At 46.0% G+C, this 19,142-nt stretch overlaps 1 protein-coding gene across 3 annotated transcripts in view; it reads right to left on the minus strand.

Moving 5' to 3' along the window:
• The window catches only part of GCNT4 (glucosaminyl (N-acetyl) transferase 4), a 32,234-nt gene extending 14,253 nt beyond the window's left edge, over positions 1-17,981 (minus strand). The window contains exons 1-2 of one of the 3 annotated variants that reach the window (XM_033110611.1): positions 15,131-15,193; positions 14,102-14,227 (exon numbers count right to left, since the gene is read on the minus strand). The gene's annotated coding sequence lies outside the window, so the exon portion shown is untranslated. Of the gene's footprint in view, positions 1-14,101; positions 14,228-15,130; positions 15,255-15,609 lie in introns of those variants that run through there. The other 2 variants (XM_033110612.1, XM_033110610.1) reach the window with 2 other exon arrangements.
• Between the last annotated feature and the right edge of the window lie 1,161 nt (positions 17,982-19,142).

Genomic DNA, 19,142 nt, shown 5'->3' on the forward strand with positions numbered 1-19,142 from the left:
TTATTTATTCCATTCAGTAAACCTATGAGGCTTACTCTCATTTTTCAGATTAGGAAATTGACTCACAGAGGATAAATAGCCAGGACGTGGAGAAGCCAGGATTTTCAACTATGGCCCAATTTCAGAGCCTACACTTTTAACCACAATGCGAAGCTGCCTCTCCAATCTCTGGACAATAGTAGAACCTGGTGGTTCTATATCTAAAACGGATTTCAAATCCACCCACACCTTTCCACTCCACAGGAACCACTCTAATCCAAGCCAGCATCGATTCCTGCCTGCATATGAAATCACCTCCTCACTAGCTCCCTCTAATCCATTCTCTGTACTGTAGCCAAAAGGATCTTCTAAACACATAAATCAGATCACTCCTCTCCGTGGTCCCACTCCCTACACTTAAAACCCTTCACTGGGATTTCACTGCCCTCAGAGTAAAACCAGAAACCCGTTCCACGGCCACAAACAAGACCCAGCCAGTTCCAGTGCCCGCCCTCCTCTCCAACTCCATCTTCGTCTGCTCTTTCTCTTGCTCGTTACACTCCAAAAGCTCCAAAACACCGGCCTCTTTCCTTCCTCAGGACCTTTGCACTGCTGTGCCCGTGGTTAGACAATTTCCCTCTGGACCCTGGCCTGATTGGACCATCCATGTCGCTCAAGTTGCAGAAGAAATACCCGTCCCCGGGGTCCTCTCTGATCTCCCTTCTCGCGTCGCTCGCCTATCATAGTCCTGGTTTTCTTCTAAGAACGTATCCCAGGGGCAGTTACTTTGTTAACTTGTTCCCTTCTGTCTCCTGGACAGGCCTTGTTCATGCTCTACCCCCAGCCCCACGTACATACCTACAGGGGCGTTGCTCAGAGGACAACATCAGAAGACCCAAGTTCTAGTCTGGGCTCTGCCTTCGAAATTTCCTCAAGCGACCCTAGCAAGTCATTTAATCTTGGGCAGGTCTTTATTTGCCATGTGCCAAACGGGATAATGGTTTTTCTATCCCACAATGCTGTTATGAAGGTCCTAGAACACCGTGTGTGTGGACAGGTGTATGGGGAAAAGAAAACAAACAACTTCAGCATGCAGATTTGGGGTACTAAGACCTCTACAAGAGAAACGGTTTACTGGGAAATCTGGGAAAGACTCAGTATGTTGTGGTTTAGTTTTCTTTTTTCTAAAATAGTTATTATTCCCTTCATGCTATTTCTTATTTGTTGTTCACTATTTGACAACATTCTTTTCTGTTAATGTCTGTTGCATCCTGAAGACATTCAACTGTTTTGAATTTTGAAAGACAGGAAGATAGTCACCCTAGTTAAATTTTAGAGTTTTTTCCCCCCAGTCTGCTCAACAGCTTATGAAAGATTGATAGCTAAAGAATTCCTTTAACATCCAAGAAGAGCAAATGCAACTAGTTCTGTACAGAGTCGTGATCAGCTAAAAAGCTTCTGTAACGCCATGCATTATAGAAGCTATCAACGTTCCCTCTAAGTTCAGTATCTTGAAGGGCAGTTCTTCTCCAGACAGTACAAAATGGCAATGCCTGGTTCTAGCATCCTCGTTCAGCTGAGCCAAACCCAGGGACCATGGAGCAAACTGAGGAAACTGCAGCCATGCGAGTACACACACACCCTCAGAGAGCCTCTGCCAGCGCTCAGCTGCTCAGGTCATATGTCAAGTTCCAACTCTCAGCTCAGGAAAGCAGGACGCCCTGCGTCCTTCTGGAGAACGTGTCACAACCGATGGCTTCCTCTACCGGCAGCACGCCTTAGTTTACAAGCATAAAGACTATGGTCACCACCTTCCTTAAAGAAAGGTCTACCTTACCTGCAAGATGTGAGAAAAGAGGTCGCAAGAAAAATGCTGGGCATGAGCTTCAGTCTATCAACCACCGTTTTAGAATTCTAATTCTTCCACATAGTAATATCACTCTAGCATCTCGGGTGTGGGGAGATGTACGGAGCCATATAAGGTCATGTTTGAAACGAGCAATCCACACCAGGATGCATTTACCAGATGGGGGTCCCTCAAGGTCGTCAGAAATCTGGGCTACAGCAACGGAGCAAAAACAGTGCAGAATTCAGCCAGCTTTCTATGGCCACACCAGTTAGGAGAAAGGCAACTTGTGTCTGGGCTTTGTTACATCTGCTCCACCGGGCAAACACCAAAAGCTTACTGTGTATCTTGTTGGGCAAAGGCACTTGGATAAAAGGTCTTTAGCAGAAAGTCTAAAGGGACAGCAATGATATTGCTGAATGAAAAGATTTTATTTTGTAATAATATGTGGCCCTCCTGTTTTGCAAAACATTAAGAGCTTCTTCCTACAGGAAAAAAAAAAAACAAAAACTGAAAGGTGGATTTCAAGAATACCTATGCCCTCAAATTTTAGCTCAGGTGGAAACAGCTCAAATAAAATGTTTCCTCCTTTTTAGATACAAAGATTACAGAAACGGGGTTAATTAATGTATTCCATCTTGGCCTCTCAAGCTTTATAAACAGCGTGGTTACATTCCTTTCTCAGGTTCTCCTCTTCTCTGCCTTCCACACTTAGCTGGATGTAATACATAACTGAAATATATTTTATGTTCTAAATTTAAAATGTAGGTTGAGAATACGTTGGCTTCTTTTTCTATAAAAAAAGAAAAACTGAATTGAAAACATTTATGTCTATTTTTTTAAATGTATATTTAGTACACCAGGATGGAAACAAAAAATTTCCTCACCCTAAGGTCTACATGGTATGATTTTCTTTTCCTTTCAGAAAATTCTGGAAGCACTTATTTGTTACTATATGGCTAATTCCATATTTTATACTGGCCAAAATGAATTCTTCAAAAGTTACGTAGCAGCTAGAGATGTATAGTAAGTCTGGTTTCTATGTGGGCATTTAAAGTAGAATCTCTAATGCCCGCAACTACATCACAGAAGCAGCACGGGGATAAGCAGCTGTGAATCATGGCAGAAGTGGCTTAAGGCCAGGCCAAACTCTCTATGAATGGATTAGACACACTCAGGTTTAAGTCATCAGAAGAGCTCCTTTGTTTTCTGTTATGCAGACGTGGCCGGGAGCTGAATTGGAGACTTCAATATGCTTGTGCACTGCCAGTGAATTTTCTGGCAACTCTGGCATGATGTCACCATCTAGGAAAGATCTGTGTTTTTTGGTTTAAAATGTACATATTGTCCTGAGAGCTCGTGTGCACACAGACACATCAAAGTTAAGACTCAGGAATTTAAAATTAAGTTAAAGGAGTGGAACAAATAAAATCTGTTGTGCTCGGGAATCTGCCAAAATAGCAATTTCAAAAGCAGAGATTTTGTATAAAAATGTCTTACCAAAAGTCAAGTCTAGAAATGACTCCAGGAAGCTCAGCAGTTGGCATTTCTTACGAGAATGCACTCTAGCAATGGTTTTAATTATGATAACAGGTCTCTCAACATGTAGGATTTATTTTAGGTCAATATAATACAAAAGTAAAAAGATAGTTTAGTTAAAAAACTAAACATTTAAACAAACATATGCCAACTGTATAAAAAGTAAAAACTAGACTTCAGATTTTCACACGGATTATAATGTTACTGTCATTGAAACTGTGGTACTGGTGCCAGAATGCACAGAGATCAGTGAGACGAAATTCGGAAACAGACCTGGTCGGTGAGGATGTTACATATGGCTGTGGTAGAGATGGCCAGTTGCCTTCCAACATCTATCCTCCGTTTTTTCTTTACCAAGAGAACCCCTCTATTGTTGGTGGCAGAAACAGGCACCTCTAAAAGCCTTTTTCCCCAGCTTCCATTAGAGAGAAGCAGTCAATGAAATATAATGTGGGGTATCTGGTACAGTTCTTTAAAGGAACCTCATTGGGGGGGAAGTGTGCCGTTTTGTTATCTTTTTCTCTTCATCCACTTTTCTGCCTGGATCTGACATGACGGTTAGCAGCTATCTTGGGACCACAAAGACCAAGGCAAGAGACTACCAGAGACCTCAGCCCTGATATCCTCAAACTACAGACCCAGTAGCTGTAAATGCCCACTGTGTATTCTTGCTATATAAGAAAAATAAGCCCTTATATGTTTAAGCAACTTTGCAAATATGTACTTTGAAAGACAGCCAAATGAAAAGGGTAATGCTTCACACACACACACACACACACACACACACACACACACACACACACACTTAAGCTTAAATTTAAACCAGGCTAAAGTGTCTGCTTATACAACAGTACAATCTGGTATATAGCCAAATGCAAAATTATGTGTCTCAGATAATGCCGAACTTCTCATCCATCTGTATTCACAGGCAGATGGAGGCTTTAGGTAAACATCTGAAGGAAAGCAGACTCCCAGATTTACCGAATCACCACCAATGCTGGCAGGGGCGTGCAGCCAGCTCACCAAGCCTCAGGTAAGCCCCTGGCCGGTCGGCCACATAATTTCTGAAAGTCACCTTGCAGGTGGGCTGCCTTCTTGAGGGCTTGTTTTATAGCGAGTTTGTTACTTATCAAGAGAAAGATATGAGTGCCATGTATTGTGAACCAGGTTGAGGAGTTCTGAATCACTCTCCTTCCTTCCCTACTTGCCTGAGCCACATTCCTCTCCTCCCTGCCCACATTTGACCCCTCCATCCTCTCCTGTTCTTTCTTTGTGTAGAACACAGTGGGTTTGGACCTTAAAGCCAATGGTTCTGAATTTAAGTCCTGACTGCCCTAACGAGCTGTCCCTAATCTATTTAGCCCGTTCCCTCCTTATCTGTGAAAGAGGGCCCCGGGCACTGGCTCACAGGGTTCCCGTGACCAGAGCTCCGGCATGGGTACATTCTGGCAGGGAGGGCAGACTAACACACAGGCCGCATGGCGTTAAGGGGCGGAAAGCACTGAAACAAGCGACAGCCAGGCGAGTACTGACGACCACAGAGCAGAGGCTGTTCTGCAAACAGGGATCGGACTTCGTCCACAACATGCCACGTGGGCTCCGGCACCCAGAGGCAGCACTGAGGGGGGTCTTCATCTGGTAGGATGGTGCAGAAGCCCCATCAAAGCCGTCCCCGTTCTTATGGTCAAGGGGTAAATCAGATGGGTGCCCACTACACTGTTCTTACAACTTTTCTGGAGGTCTAAAAATTTTCAAATTAAAAGTTTTTTTTGTTTGTTTGTTTTTTTACAGATGGCATCATAGGGGTAACTAGGAATGAGCAGGACTGAAAGCCTTTGAAAGTCCTTGTCTCATATTAGGATTCGGGTAATCCACTCTTAGTAGCAGTTTTTAAACATCTTTTTTAAATCTGGTGTCACTGCTGTCTTCTTGCTATAATATACAAGATACTTTCCGAGTACTGCCTGCTTCATTTCTATGTTAGAAAAATAACATTTCTTTTTATTCCATAGTTATCAATTAATTGAAGATCATAAAAACTTTTTTCTATTATTTTATTGTGGTAAAATATACATAACAAAATTTACCATTGTAACCATTTTGAAGTGTATAGTTCTGTAGCATACACCCTGTTGTGCAGCCAGCACCGCCGTGCATCCACAGAACTTTTTCATCTTCCTCAATTTGAATTCAGTACCCATTACCCACTAATTGCCATTTCTTCCCCCCTCCCAGCCTCTGGTAACCACCATTCTACTTTCTCTTTCTATGAATTTGATTATTCTCGGCACCTCGTATAGGAGGAATCACACAATGTTTGTCCTTTCATGACTGGCTTATTTCACTTAATACAATGTCTTCAAGTTGCATCCATTTTCTTTAAGGCTGAATAATATTCCACTGTATATACCACATTCTGTTTATCCATTTACTGTCCATAGACATTTGCATGGATTGCTTCCAACCTTTGGCTATTGTGAATAATGCTGCTATGGACATGGACATACAAGTTATCTGTTCACCTTCCTGCTTTCACTTCTTTTGGGTAATATGTATATACATACAACTATACACACACACACACACACACACACACACACACACGCGCACACACATATCTTGATGCTTATATATCCTACTTCTTTCTATTCCCCCTTCAATTGATTGCCCATCCATTCAAACATTTATGTGTGCGTACCGCATGCCATGCTGGGCAGGCACTGTCTAGATTCTGGGGAGATGATACAGCTAGAAACTGTGCTGCCTGAAGGAATACAGAGAGAAATAATTAGTGAGGTCTTGGATGATTTGATAGTACAATCCCAAGAAATCCCAGTCATTTTGTTACATTTAAATTTTATTGTACAAATAATTTCCCACTAGCTAGCATTTGGAAACGTTTCTTTTATTCAGGGATTTTCTTGCCACGGTGTTGATTTTATGTTTCTCCTGTCTTAGAATCTCTCCTCTGGTTCCCCATCCCTTCCTTCCTTCATCCCTTCAGCTCCATAATCTCCATATGATTCTATTACTTTTTTTTTTTTTTTATGGTCTGGTTTTTGTGTCTACTTTGTGTGTCATCCCACTTCTCTCTCCCGACCTATCTAATACTACATCTGTCTGACTCTTCCTGGCTGGTTGTAGGGCAGGGAAGTTGCTGGAAAGGCTAAAGAGAGAACCTGGTGGAACATGATGGCTGCCCTTCCTTGTCCCACCCAGGTGGAATGTGGGTGTGGAGAAAGGACACAGAAGTACAAATATGCCAAGTATGTTGCAGTGACACAGGGGACCAGAAGAAGGAAGAGAAAAGGGACCTTGGCAAGCACTGGGGCCTTGTTCTTCCTGCTCCTGGGCACAACCACCCACCCTCTGCTGCAGTCTGAACCAGCTGCCCTGCTGTGGGCTGCCCAGATCTGGTGGATGACCAGAAAAAATGCCAGTTTGCATAGCCTCTGGAAACAGGACCAGCATAACCAGAGCAGACAGGCCGACTCTCCAGTCTAAGCACAGCCAGGACATCCTCCTCCAACGGGACAACTTCGTCTTTTTCCCCTTAACTAGATTAGAAAACAAGAAGAGGAGAAGGTGGGAGACTGAAAGCAATCAAAGAGCTAGAAGTACGGAGTATTCATGGAGGTTTGCTAGGGATTACAAGGAGCTCCATTAGCACAGGCACTTTCTTCGTTGCTTGCCACGGTACGGGAGAACATCACATCGAAAGAGGTTTCATGGCATCTTGGAGGAGGAAAGCAGGCTTGGATTTTTTGAAGATTTTTGCAGTTTGATTTAAGGCTGGTCTTTTAGTGCAGGGGGAGGGAAAGAGAGAGAGGGCTTGAGTAGGATTAGATAAGGATCATGAATAACAGTGTAGGGTTCATGTACTTCATACTCTAGCAACCACGGCTGAAAGAATTTATGATATAAAGTTGTTTTGCTTTTTGCCTATTAAAACTTTTTTTTGTACAATTATATTATCTAATTGTACTCCTTTTAAGAATCATGTATGACAGATGGTCAACAGATATATGAAAAGATGCTCAGCTTCACTAGGTGTGAGGAAAATGCAAATCCAAATCACAATGAGCTATCACCTCATACCTGTTAGAATGGTTCTTTATCAATAAGACAAGTAATAACAAGTGTTGGAGTGGCTATGAAGAAAAAAGAGCCCTTATACATTGCTTGTGGGAATGTAAATTGGTACAGCCACTATGGAAAACAGTATGGAGGTTCCTCAAAAAATTAAGAACAGAATTACCATATGACCCAGCAATCCCTCTTCTGCATATCTATGCAAAAAACCTGAAAACATTTATCCATAAAGATAAATGTATCCCTATGTTCACTGCAGCATTATTCATTGTAGCTAAGACATGGAAACAACCAAAGTGTCCTTCGATAGGTGATTGGATAAAGAAGAGGTGATGCATATACACAACGGAATACTACTCAGCCATGAAAATTGATGAAATATTGCCATTTGGGACGACAAGGATGGACCTTGAGAGAATCACCCTAAGTGAAATAAATCAGACAGAAAAGGACAAGAGCCATATGATTTCACTCATATGTGGGATATAAAACAGAAAGCAACAAACGAATGAACAAAATAATCAAACTCATAGACACAGACAACAGAATGGAAAAGGGAAATGGAGGGAGGATAAAGAAGGTACAAGGGGTCAAACGTGGTGACAGAAGGACTGACATTGGGTGGTAAGCATACAATGCATTATACAGATTTTGTATTATAGAATTGTACACCTGAAACTCACATAACTATTATTAATCAATGTTACCCCAATAAATTTAATTTTCAAAAACAATTCTAAAAAATAAAAAAAGAATTATGTATGAACAAAATTTTACATTAAAAATATTAAAAAACCTGAATCTCTTGGCTAAATGTGGACTTGAGCACAAAACTCTTGAGTTCTAAAACTTGGGGGGCGGAGGGTGGTGGCCGGGAAACAGAGAGAAATGATGAGGCACAATCTTTACTTCCTGTTATTTTGAAATTTCTGAATTCACCTTCATGTGACCATGGATAAGCTAAAACTTACCTTTGTGTCACCTACAAAACAGAAAAACAAAAAACCTCAGCTGGTGGTATAAATACAGGATAGAGAGGGGAAGCAGCTCCTGACTACGTGCTACAGATGACTGTACTGTGAGAGGCACCAAGGACAGAGCTAGGAAACAAGCCATTCGTGCAGCAGAGGTGTGAGGGAGCGCTTCCGAACAGCAGTAATTTCAACGGGAACAATGACGGGACTAATGACAATTACTCTGTTAGCCCCACAAGGACTGCACAAGACGCCAAGTTTTCAAGCCTCATTAACTGTGGGGAAGGCCTCTCACAAAAATAGTCATATCGTTAATTCCTGGGGCCAGGACATGCCGCAGCAGCCAAATTGGCAGAGGACATAAAGCTTTCTACAAAAAAAAAAAAAAGTAGGACACAAACAGATCTGGATAAACTTGAATCTAGTAAGATGAAATTTAACAGAGATAAAAACTAACACTTAGGTCCAAGAAATGAACTGCACTCGTACCAGATGGAGAAATGTGGTTTAACAGGAGACTCTATAGAGAACAGTGCAGCGTTTTGACTGTCTGTTTGGGAAGAGTCTGTTTGTTTGGTATGAGACTGCCAGAAGATTTTTTAAAAAAAAAGTCAGCAAAACCAATGTAGTTCTAGACAGCGTGAGAACCATAGAGCTGTGGAGTGTGATTGTCTAAGGGATCTTAGAAAACATCGTCCACCAATTTAGGCCTTGGGAAGGAGAGAGGGATGGATTTGTGACTGGGTATAATCCTCTGTGAGGACACTGAGGATGCAGCACAGTGAGAAGCTAGTGACTACAAGAGAGAAATGGAAGGTTAAGACCGAAGAAGTGAAAGCTCAAGGGGGAACTGAAGCTGGTTCCAAATACTAAAACACAGGTTACTGGGCCCAGAAGTCCTGATTCAGCAGATATGGTGTTCTCAGAATTTGCATTTCCCAGGTGCAAAATAATAAGTTCCCAAGAGATGCTGATGCAGTTGGTCCAAGGACCGCACGTTGAGAACCACTGCCCTAAGTCACAAAATTATACTTAAAACACACACACAGCAACAATGTGATCACAAAATACAGTGAATGTTTAAATAAAAATTATTACAGTAAAAGACACATTGCCATTAATCCCTCTCAAAATACTCCCCCTCGCTTCGAACACACTTATCCCATCGTTCTTGCCACTTTCTGAAGCAGTTCTGGAAGTCATCTTTCGTGAGTGTCTTCATCCTCCATCATGACAACGCTCCATGTCACACATTGACTCTAGTACAGCAATTTCTGTCAAATAAAAACATTACGGTGTGTCCTCATCCACCTTATTCACCAGATCTGGCACCATGCGACGTCTGGCTCTTCCCCAAAGTAAAACTGACCATGAAAGCGAAATGTTTTGAATAGATTCAGGACATGGAGGCAGCCACAACAGCACAACTAAAGATACTCACGAAAGAGGACTTCCAGAACTGCTTCAGAAAGTGGCAAGAATGATGGGATAAGTGTGTTCGAAGCGAGGGGGCATATTTTGAGGGGGATTAAAGGCAATGTGTTTTTACTGTAATAAATTTTTAAAATTTAAACGTTCACATTTTTTTTAATCACACCTCGTATATTCTAAGATTTTACTAAGACACAATGGCCTATTTCCCAATAAGTCCAAATTAGGGAGAATTTATTGGTTTTAAAACCCCACACATTTAAGGTTGTATCTAAGATTATGCTTACAATTTCATACTGCTTAGCAGAATGCTTTAACTACTGACCCTTAGTGTTTCTTATTAGTTCAGCTTCGTAAAGCTGACTTCTGTTTCTGTTTCTGTTTCATCTCCTGGCATTTTATTTGATAGGCAGTTTCCGTCCAGTCTTCTTCCATCTTTCCTGTATTTTTCTATTATGTTCAGCAGAACAAGCTTCACTACATATTAAGATGTGACCTGCTTTTATCAAATGGTATCTGGCTTCCCACATCTTCTAAAATAGTAAATATTGATCCAGTCCTTTCCCCACAAGCCCACACTGAACCCACTGTGCCCAGGGGCCCATTAGGTTTTGAAGCACAATGGAGCTGTGGTGTGGTTAATTCCCGATTAATTTTATTTGATCTTATATACTTGAAGCTTCAGCCTTTAGATCTCACTAGGAAAATTACCAGCAGATGGAAATGCATATAAAATGACATGCAAAGCAATGCAAATTAATACAAAACATACATCTCTAAAGTGCTTAGGAAAAGTCTGTATGCCTTGACACTGGTATCTTGTTTTGCTTCTCTGCACTCTGGTGAGCACCCACCGTATCCATTTATCACAGTTAATTTCATATGTCATCCAGCACCTGACACTTGTTGACATGCTAAGTGGAAGCCCCTGCCTGGGAGTCAGGCAAATGCGATCCTGCCACTGTTTGGCTCTACAGCCTTGGACAGGTTCTCAAAATTCTCTGAGTCTCAGATTCTACATCTGGAAATGATGGCAATGACATCATAACAAAACCACCAGGGCTAAGGCTTACTGAGCACTGTGTGCCAGGCACAACGCACACATTGTACATATATGTATGAAGCACATGCACACATTGTGCAGACATCAGGCACACATGCCTGCCTTGCGCATGCATCATGCATACATGCAGACCTCGTGCAGACACTGCACATGCATGACGCACACATGCAGTCTTCACAATAGACCACAAGAAGGCACCATATAGCATGCACCCCTTAGGTGTGGTGCCATTTCAGAGACCAGGAAACCAAGGCAGAAAGGTCAGGAAACTTGGGCCAGGTTTGAAGCGAGGGAGTAGCAGGGCCACAACCAGGGTCTCTGAAGTCTCACTCCAGAGGCCACTCTTAGCCACACTGACGTTCTGTTGTGTGATTTCCATCTGTTTCTCCAAATCATTAAATTTGCATGATCTGTGAAGTAAAACTTCAAATTTCACCATTATAAGTGCTTCAAAATATTGTTTCAGTAAGATGTTGATGGTTTATATTATATGAGTTTGATATCAAAATGCGAGCAGAATCAGACTGTGTTTTACCTAATACTCCGAGAGAGGGACGGCCTCCAGATGTCCTGTGTGGTCAACCTCTTCCCACTCGCTCCATCCCGTTCACACATCAATAAGGGTGAGGCTCTCTCATCGTAAGAAAGCCAGCTCTGTCCCACTTCTTACCTGAGGAGCTGCTTCCAGGTAAGTGTGATGACCTTGTAGTGCACACGCACGCACACACACACACACACACACACGCACACCACACAGGTGCTCACTCCCACTACAGCTGGAGATCCAGCACGGCCCTGGTTTTCCTCCCACCTCTCCTCAAGAAAATAGGGGTTCTTTTCCAGGTCCACACCACTCCCCCAATCCACCCTAGGCTTAACATAACACCCCAATACAGATGATAACCAGCTTCTTTGGAGGATCAGCTGGGGGCTGCTCTATCCAACCACTTATTAAGTATTTCCACTTGTGGGGACAGCCCAGAGAGCAGTTTCCAGGCTCTCGGCCTCACTGGAAAGGTGCTGGCTCGGGTAGTAGATGGCCATCAGCTGTGGCTAGTTGGCTGTCAGCTGTAACCAGTTAGCCAATTAGACACTGATATAACTGCTGCGGCTGTGCGGGTTGGTGAGGGAGTCGAGTGGAGAGTCAGATGGTTGGCGGCTAGAGAAGCAGACAGCAGGTTGCAGGTCGTGTGACTCCAGCCTCCAGTGAGACCATAGTAGTATGACTCCCTTACCTATGGCTCCGTGGGTGTTCCTTTTTGGCCTCACCATATCCTGCATTCTTATGTGGGGAGCGGGAGCAGAGGCCCTGCAGGCCGCCCCGCAAGACAAATGGCTCAGCGAGCAGGGTCCCCCACACGACACCACTCCAGAGCCTCGAAAGTACCTCAGACAACAAAACCAAACTTGTCTTTCCTCCTCAGACCCATCCCTCCTCCATGTTCCCTCTTGTAAAGAGCAGAGCCAGCTCTACCCAAGCGCTCAAGCCCAAACTCAGCAGGAGTCACCCCACACTCTCACACTCTACACAAAACTAGTCACCAGGTCACTCCAGAGTTGCCTTGAATCCACCTACTTGTGTCAACCCCACTGCCACTACCTCAGCCTAGACTGCCCAGCCTCTCATAACCCCAAAACCAGCCCTGTCTACTTTAGGGGCTCCTCAAATCCATCCTCCACACAGCAATTGGAGCTTTGTATTGAATTTAAATCTCACCAGGATCCTTTCAAATGTGAAAGAGCCCCGAGGATCAATTCCACAAAAGGGCCTAAAGATCTGGCATCATCCAGCCCTGGGACCTGCTGACCTCACCCGGCGCCATTCTCCCCTCAGGTCACACTGGACCTTGAACAATCCCTGCTCTCCCCATCTCTGTCTTAGTGCACACCTTTCCCAGGGGTGAGCATACTCCCCCCTTTCTCTTCCCCTCCCTCCACTTACTTAAGCAGCTCCTACCCATCCTTCAGGTGAGTAGGTGAGCACCACCTTAAATCTCCCCAGTAAGCCTCCTGCCTACAGTGCAGCACATCTGTGTCCCCACAGCACCCAGTACAGCCTGACACAATAAGTGCTCAATAAATTTGGCTTGATGAAGTGACTTTTCAACTTTGCATTACATAATCTTACTGTCTTACTGTTTTCCTCCTGCCTTCTAGCCTAAAAAGGAAGTCCTTTGAAGCTGACATAGTTTTCCTTATAGTATGTGGTGCTATGGTAAGCCCCGGGTCCCCAAGTCATACTCCCATCACTAGCAGCTCCACTTGTCAACGATTCTCAAGGGAGAGAGCAGAAACTGGGCACTGTCCGTATAGTCTCTACCTGCCTCTGCACCCATGACCTGAGTTCATGCAAAGTCAGTTTGATAACTATTTATTGCCGGCCTATTCTGAGGCATGTAGCATGGTGCCATCAAGCTCCAACTTTGACTAATTGCCCAGTTTCTGCCATTCATCCCTATCCACCTCTCTGCAGACGATGTGGCATTTAGCATATAACTATAAACTTTGCCTCTCAAAGGAATGACTTCAAGTAATAAACAGGAGAAACACTTTTCCCCTACTCCCAAAGGAAACTCTTTTCAGTCTTTTCTGGAAACAATGTCACACAACCTGATTCTTTAGCTATCGTTTCGCTGCAAATATAAGTTAAGAGATGATTCAACAACATCCTAATTGGTCATTTCTGACAGAGAAATGGGTCCTTAGAAAGTGCAACATAGGAACTGCTATCTGCAATAATTCACTTACTGTTAAAGATTTTACTTCTTCAAGACACTATCAACAAAAGCTGTCAAAAAGGGCAGTTAGGCTCCAGACTGTCTTTGATAGGCGGTTTAATAGTAAGGGCATGTTTTATGCATGTAAGATCAAAAGGGGTGACTTCTACGTCTACCAAATCACGTGGACACTTCATATTATCTATCCCCAACTCCTTTCATCTTCTAGTTTGCTGCTTTTCAATTTTTAGGACGAGAATAGGAAAAGACAAGTGCCGCAAGGCTAAGGCCACCTCTCCGCTTGTCCAGCCAGGGGGAAAACACACAAGTTCCCCCAGCTACGACCACACGGAAAACCTCCCCCAAGCCGGAAAGCAGAGCTCTGAAATTTACAAAACAATACCACCCACTCGCACCGTTAGCCTAAGTAACGATGGTAAACCGATTCCAGAGTCCACACCTCTTGGCTCAGATCCCCGAAGGCTCCCAGCCGGCCGAGGGAGGAGCCGCTGCTTCGCCAGGGTACGTGGCCGGCCAGCTCCGCCGCACACCAGCACTTGACCTTAGAAAGCGCACAAGACCTTCCCTGCCAAGAGCGCGGCCTGGAAGTCGGTCCCGCAGCTGGAGATGCCCCAACAATTAAGAGACACCCCACCCCCCCGCCACCCCCACACACACCTGGTCCTATGGGAGAACCCGCCGCCGCCGCAGCAGCAGCCCCTTCCCGCGCACCGCCTCCCTCTCCCGCCCCCTCGCCTCCCGCCTCCCGGGGCCGGGACGCCCAACTGTTGGGCGGCGTGGCCCGGCCAGGCGGATCCAGGGCTGCGGCGAGGCTAGCGGGCGGGTTCAGAAAAGCGGGCGTGGGGACTCCGTCCCGGGGCTCCCCTCATCTGGGAGGGTCTGGGTAGCCCTCGGCCTAGGAGGACCGAGACAGCGGGACCTGGCCCCGGGAAAGGGTCTGTCCGGCAGCTGCGTTCTCTTCGCTCGGGGAGAGTCCGGGGGAAACCCAGGTGCGGACGCTCTCGGGGACTCCTGGCCTTCCCGCTTCGCTCTGCCCTGGGGCCCCGGGTGCAGGCGCCGCGACCCGCTCTCAGGACCCCTGGCTCTGACACGCGCCGGCCCCCCGCTTTCCCAGCGCTCGCCTCGGAACTTTCCAGCGTCCGCCTAGAGCACGGCGGGGTCGCCCACGCACTCCGCGACTCCATCTCCGCCTGCCCGGTGCCCGTGGCAGCCCATCGGGACACCTGGAGGCCGGCAGGCGCGGGGCCAAGGCCGGAGCTCAGCCCGGGATCCCAATGCGGCTCCCCAGGCCGACGCCTCCGCCCCCATCCCCGAGAGGGACGCGGCTCCCAAGTTTTCCCCGGCGGCAAGTGAAAGTCAGGAGGACAGGGTCCGGTCCGGGCGTCCCGGCCACCAAGCGGCTGGGATAGGAGCCCCGCACCCCGGTCCCCGGCGTTCCTCGCTGGCCTGCGTGACCAAGTCGACTTACGAAAGAGAGCGGGGCAGCCCCGAACGCGGGGTCCCCGCGGCTGCAGAGGCCGCCCCGGCTGGAGCCGCGAGCTGCGCTCTGGGCTCCCGGCCCCTCCGCCGCGGCGGCGGCTTGCTCCCGCCTCCTCCTTCGCCACCTCGGCGACGCGCCAGACGATGGAGTTCCTCTCCCTCGGCCTTGGGTGGGAGAACTCCGAGCGGTCCCCGTGACGTGCAGGAGAAAGGAGGAGCGCCGCCGATGCGTTCCCGCAGAGGGAGCTCCGGGCGCCTTCCCGCCGGGGTCCCAGCTCCGCGCTCGGGACAAAGTTCCGAGGCGCGCGCCACGTCCCCTGCTGCCGCAGAGCCGCCCGGGTCTCCGCCGCTGCTCTGAGCGTCATCAAGGTTCGGTTCCCTCCCAAGTTAAAGACAAGAAATCCGAGGTCTGGAGAGCTAAGTGACTTGTCCAAAGTCGCTCACAGGGCAGTGACAAAGCAAACTTACATCTGCGAAGGCGGGGCTCTGCGAGGCACCAGCCCAGCAGGAGTCTCCCGCTCGGATTGGTAAAATGCGGAGAGTGTCCCACGCAGCCTGGAGCAATGTCATCTACGAGCAACATGGGAAGGTGGAACTTGATGCCCAATAAATAGGGTACAAAGTTATTTTTCAATCAGTGCCTACATTTCAAATAGACACTAAAGCTTCGTCTTTACCCTCAAGCAGAGGTAAGGGTGGCTGGCCTTGTGGGCGCGGTTTCCGGTCCCAACCCTGCTCACCCCAAAATTGCAAGAAAGCACACACCTACGTAGCCAACTGGGCAATATCTACGACTCGGCCTTCGTAGCGGGTTCTTGTGAATGTGCCAACTTCGTGGAGGGATGCTCGGAACTGTGCTAATAATACCCGCACTCCTGACGCTCCGGGCGGCGCTCCCTTTCTTTCCTGGCCAGAGGCGCCTAGGGCCTTCCTTATGGGGCAGGCCCAGTAAAGTCAATCCCAGCTAGTTTCTTCCTTCCTCTGTCAGTCTATGTTGACTAGGACCTACTGTATGCCTGCCGGATAGGTGCAGAGCCAGATAGGACCGGGTAAACCGGTTAGGAGCCCGCAAGGGATCCCATATTCTTTACTTCTAGGATCAAGAGTCTCTGAGACTACCCTGCCTTTTAGAAAATTCCATGTGCTCAGGAGAAGCAAGCATTACTCATTTTGCAGACTTATTTTCAAGCAAACGGTCGGTTTTGCAATCATCTCCTTTTTCCTAGTGGGACCTCCTTTTTCTGGAAGAATCATTAAAGGTCACATAATTCACTCCTTGGGTGTCCCTCCCTGGCACATGGTGATGATGATGATGGTGATAAACACAGCTAAAGCTTCTATTTTCCATCTTCCACCCTGTTCTAAGCAATTTACGCAGATTAACTCTTTCAATCCTCAACCTTATGAGCGAGGTGCCATTTCTATTCTGATTTTACAGATGAGGAGAGGAAGTCAAATGAGGTGAAATAACTTGCCAGTAAGTGGCAGAGCCAAAATTCAGACCCAGGTGGTCTGTTCCGGTGTCCATACCATTAACAACTGAGGAAACAGGCCTCCAGGACAGGAATCCAAATGACCCACCAGCCGTCCATCAGCCCAGCTCACACCATGGAGTTTCCAGTTATCTTAAGGAGTGCTATGAAAATCCACACACAGACAATCCCTCCCAAATAGGCAGATTTTATTATAAAGTTATCCATTCACTCACTCGCTCCACTGTCTCCACCTCCCAGATCAGCCTTTTTGTCATAAAGCAAATTATTTCTATGATGAGACCTTAAAAACCCCTTTAACGTAAAGTCTGTAAACTTTGTTTTTAGAGCATTCTCTACTCAGGCCATACTTAGCTCTTTCTGTCCTCTCTACCCACTGCCTTCAGTTAGTCCCTTCCCTTGCTCTGATCAGCACCCCAGGTCTTCAGAAAGCAGTTGCCCAAGGCTGGATGGTGGCCCAGAAGGCCTCTGCTAAACACTACAGCATGCTTGAAACCGGAGGCCAAATGAATCCCAGGCTGTGTTGTCTACGCCGCTCAGCCAATAGATGACACAGGACTTGGGTCAGAGAATAAGCGTTTATTGTCAGAGCACTGGTGGTCTGAGAAGGCAGCAGGTTAAAACCTCCAAAAACTGTCTTAACATTCTCAGACCATCTTGGGGTTTTTAAGGGAAAATCTGGACGTTCCTCCAGAGGCTACGTGATGGTTCCAGGGCTCTGCATGGAGCTTTCCCTCTGTCCACGTGATTCTATGGGGAGTCAGCAACCCAGGAACAATGATGGGATTAGCCTGATAGCTTGTGATCGATAAGCCTAAGGGCATTAATCGTAAATTTCAGGGTAATTTTCTAAAACGGAACTGGATGGGACAGGGGACATTCCGAGCTTAAGCCACAGGGGGATGATCTATTGTTAAGCTATAGGTAGGCCACGGAAAGGTGAGACCAAGGACATGGAGAGGCCTCTACTTTGGGGGTGCCACCTGGGCCCTGCCTTCATGCTCATCGTTCTCAGGATGTTAAGTTTCTCAGGGCTGCCCTAACAAATTATCACACACAGCGTGACTTAAAACAGCAGAAATTTGTTCTTTCACAGCTCTGGAGGCTAGACGCCTGAAATCCAGGGGTTAGCAGAGCTGCGCTCCTCCTGAGGGGAAGAATCTTCTCCTCCTGTAGCTTCTGGTGGTTGCTGGCAATCTTTGGCATTCCTCGGCTTGCAGCTGCATCATTCTAGTTTTCTGCCTCCGTCATTGTATGACCTTTTCCTGTGTTTCCTCTGTGTCCAGATTTCTCTTTAAGGAATACAAGACATTGGATTTATGGCCATGCTCATCCAGTATCTCATCTTAACTTGATTACATATGCAAAGATATGAATTTGGCGGGGACGCTATTCAACCCAGTTGCCACTGTTAATAAAAATGTATTGCTTGAGTTGAGGATGCAAAGAGATATAAATCACAGTCCCTGCCCTCACAGAAAGACATTGTAGTAATAGAGGTAGTCCCTGCACCCAGAACCTAACTAACCAAGAAGATAGGAGATGCTAAGAGCCAACTGACTAGGCCAAATGACAAATCACAGGCCAAATGGCAGCCATGTTCGAGAAATTCAGCCAAGGGGATGCAGTCACCGAGGACACCATAAAAGGATTTCATTTCAAGAGGCGGGTTAGCCAAGCATATCCTTGAAGGAATGTAGGAAAAAGCAAAGATAAGTAAGGAGGGCTTATCAAAAAAGCACAGCTCCAAGGAGGGAGGTGTGTGTGGCAGAATTTTCTGAAGTTTCACTGCAGAAGTGAGAAGCTGAAAGGATGCAAATACCTCCCATATGGAATATAAGAACATAGTGAATTACTTTGGCTATAACAATGGTATGCTGTAATGCCATAGCAATTAGCTTTAAAGGGCTTCTTCCTCTTTCTCCTTTCATTGATTTCATTTGGTCTTTACGATAATCTTGAGTGTCATCAGAGAAAGGAATGTCATATCTTATAACCATGGGTCCTGGGGCTCCAAGGCATCAAGTAACTTGCCCAGGTCAAACAGCAAATCAGTTTAAGAATTGGTAGGAAACACTGATTTCAACATTCCTCATTCAGGAGTTTCCCCACCAAATGATGAAGGCTGGGTCAGCCTTCCAGTACTGATTGTGTCGTTCTTGGCTCAAGGAAAGCATTTGAAAAACAAGGTAACCCTGCAAGAAATGGAAAGCCTCCCTAAAAGCCCTCTGAATCCCAAATTGGAATTGTGATAAACCATCCCCAGACATCTGAATTGGTTTCACTAAAATTTCTAAGGATTTTCAAGTGTATTAAGGAGTCTTCTTTGGCCTTCAGAGACACCACAGGATCCAGTGGCCTTCTGCAGAACTCAGGTGGTTGACTTAAGGCAATGGGGGTTGAATGGAAATTGAAGGCAAGCAGAGACATTGGTAAGAAGTTGAGGGGCAATTGACTACAAAAGAGAAGAAATTACATCACAAGATGGTAAGCCATCAGACACTGACA

The sequence above is a fragment of the Rhinolophus ferrumequinum genome, chromosome 7, assembly GCF_004115265.2.
Source record: "Rhinolophus ferrumequinum isolate MPI-CBG mRhiFer1 chromosome 7, mRhiFer1_v1.p, whole genome shotgun sequence".
Lineage (NCBI taxonomy): Eukaryota > Metazoa > Chordata > Mammalia > Chiroptera > Rhinolophidae > Rhinolophus > Rhinolophus ferrumequinum.